Source organism: Antechinus flavipes, chromosome 5, assembly GCF_016432865.1.
Source record: "Antechinus flavipes isolate AdamAnt ecotype Samford, QLD, Australia chromosome 5, AdamAnt_v2, whole genome shotgun sequence".
NCBI classification, from domain to species: Eukaryota; Metazoa; Chordata; class Mammalia; order Dasyuromorphia; family Dasyuridae; genus Antechinus; species Antechinus flavipes.
Window position 1 is genome coordinate 178,551,320 of NC_067402.1, and position 3,221 is coordinate 178,554,540.

Sequence of the window (3,221 nt, forward strand, 5' to 3'; positions counted from 1 at the left end):
TTAGAAAGTCACTTTACTATTTTTTTCTTTAGTATTCAAATTATTGCTAACAGTTTCCAAAAACATTCATAGAAGCATGTCTTCTTCAGTTGTATTATGACCTGTTAATTTCAAGTGCATCTGCCTTAAAAAAAAAAAAAAAATTATAGCTTTTTTATTGACAGAACATATGCACGGGTAATTTTTTACAACATTGTCCCTTGAAGTGCATGAATCTGCTTTTGTTGTTAGCTCTTCATGTAGATGTAATATCTATTTTGGCTGTTGTGGTTTTTCAAAGTAGGCTTCTTTTCTCTTTCATAGTTCTTCTAACGTAAGAAATGGTGATAAATTTGTACTTGATGTCTGTAGAATATCTAGAACCATTTTGCATTCTAAGTTGAATTGCTTTAAGCAGATCTGCTTTTTCATTTTTTGTCAACTCAGTGCTAGAGTTCTTTGTAGATTCTCTTATCTTCATCTAACATTCCTGTTCCATCATATGAATGACTTACTTCTAAAGACTGCTCTAGGTCTATTCTGTACTCTTTGACTCTAAGTTGAGAGAATTCTTCTCCAAAGAGTTTTGGCCTAGGCATTTGTTGTATGCAACTTATGTGCAGGAACTGGTCAGCTTCACGGTCTTAAAGGTCACTATTATCAACAATAGGATAACCTTCGTATTGTAACTGAGCCATTAAAAATACAAGGTAAGCATCTGATAATAATTTTGTATTGTTTTCTTTTTTATGATAATAATTTTGGACCTGTCAAGAGAGAGCTTAGGTTGAGCCACTGCTTTCCTAATTTTCAAATTGTAAACCAATGTTATTTATAGTTGCATATAAATGATCTTTCATTTATAGGATCGATCCAGAACTCTGATAATCTGGGCTGTTGAACAGGATCAGCTCTGAACTTCAAACTTTCAAGGCATTGCTTATAATTTGAATAGAGAAGAAACCACTGCCATTCATAATTCCTGAATGTTGCTGTAAAAATGTTTGATAGTCTCCACTAGTGATTTCTTCTTCTGCCATCCTCATCTGCTCTTTTTCATCTAGCTGATGAGCTCATCTATTGATGAGCAATAGGGAATAATTTCATAGAGCTGAAATATTCTTCTTAGAATAAATTATAAAGGCAATGTTGAATGAGTGAGCCTTCTTGTTTCTCATGGGAGATAGATTTTATGTTGTCTGGCATCAATGGCCCTCCACTTCTCCAGTATTCAGCTCTGTCCCCTTCATCACTGCCACACCAAATGTCAAAATTTAAAGCACACACAATTGAACTAATAGATCACAATGTCCCATTATTGGTAGTCATTGCTCTGCTTTCAAGCAGGTCCTCTCAGTAGGTTCATCTGAAACAATTCTCTAGCAGATGTTCATAACAATCTCCACATGTTTCTTGCCAGGAGAATTTTATTAGTTTTCTGCAAAAACAAATGGGAGAGTTTCCTCTCCCATTCACTTATTGAATATGAAAGTGTATTTATACAAGTTCTCCAGAAAAATAGAAATTTCACTAGAATCTGAATTTTACTCAGATTTTCCTCCTATGTGATATTGTCTATCTTGAATTGCATTTCTTCCATTTCTGCCTATTAATATCATATCTGTGCTTTAAAAACCAAATCAGATACTTCTTTATGAAAATTGGACATATTCTTCCACCAAGACCTCATGATTTTCTGGACTATCAAAAATGTTTTATTATAACACATTTTGTTTGCATTTTAATTCTGTATATGTATTTTATTTTCCTTGCTAGATTAAAAGCTATTTCAGTGATTAGTTCAGTGACTTGAATCTAACGAACACATTAATGTTTGCCAAATTGAACAATGTGTTTGAACATAATTTGACCATGGTCCAAGGACTCCTTATTTCATCAGTGTGAGCACTTTCATGGTTGATGATAATCTCTCCATGACTCGATAGCTTTTATTTTGAACACAAATTTCACCATCTACAAATATCCTTGGTTTCAGCTATGTTTGTTTATTGTTACAAGATCAACATACACTTTGTTTCAGGTCTTTGATGTGTGGTTTTATCTGGCAGAGATTGTGCTTTGGTATGATAACCTTTACTATATGTATTATGATAAGACATCAGAGTAAGACTTTACTTAATACAGGTTGGATTTACCATAAAAAAGAACAAATTGTTAAATTACACAAAAAGCAATGAACTTTAGTAATTCCAAACTGTCCTTTTCTGCAAAAAAAGTTTAAAGTTCATAGATGCTAAAGAGGAAGGTGTAGTAATTAGTGACGTGAAGTCCAAATTATATCAGAAATTTATACAGTTGATCTCAAGGAGCATTGTAGTAAATTTTACTACCCAAGGAAACAATCAAACAATCCTTCTGATTCTTCCATATGTCATTATCACTGAAATAAATTTCTTCTCAAAGAGAATGTAATTCTAAATAATGTGTAATGTGGAACATTTAAAGGCATCTTTCACTAATAATGTCTTTTAATATAACTATATTTATTTTAACATTTTACTTTTTATATATTGAATTCTGAATTCTCTTTCTCTCTTACATCCTCTCCCATGCACTGAAAAAGCAAACAATATAACAATTATGCATGTGAAATTATGGTTCTAAAATATCAGGGCAGTTTTCCTTGATAATTTTTTTAAAATATGATGTCTGAACTATTTCTTTGATCAGAGTTTTCTGTAAAGGGTTGGAACTATGAAAAAGTGTGCTTGAATCACCTATTTAATATAAGACAATGACTCTATTAACATATGTTTGGATAAATGGACCTTCTCACCATTGATGCTGGCTCAATGTTTGGTGTAAAGATAATAGTAGGCAAGGATTAGAGGGTGGAGTGAGAGAGGCCAGAACTCACTTGGCAGCTGGAAGAGGAGGAGAGAGGTGGAGATTCTGGACTCCAGAATTAAGAAGAGATCTTTGGCTAAATTCTGGCAGTTTGCCTGCTTCTCCCCCTAAAGTCCTAGGACTTTTATTTATACTGACTCTGTCTGATTCTGAGGGCTTCAAGAAGGTAGCCCAGACATTACAGTTTTCAGGTAGATTCATATTTCTTAAATTATGGATCCTCAATCTGTTTTTCAGGTCAGTTGTTTTTCTGATGAGATATCTCCCATTTTCTGCTATTTTTTTCTTGATTTTGCTTTATTATTGTATTATTATTGCTATCACAAAAAGAACTGCTATAAACATTTTTGCACATGTGGGTCTTTGATCCTCCT

General features: G+C 33.1%; 1 pseudogene; it reads right to left on the reverse strand.

Annotated features, from left to right (window-relative positions):
• Positions 1-240: 240 nt before the first annotated feature.
• LOC127538659 (ataxin-3-like) lies at positions 241-1,185 on the reverse strand (annotated as a pseudogene).
• Positions 1,186-3,221: the final 2,036 nt, after the last annotated feature.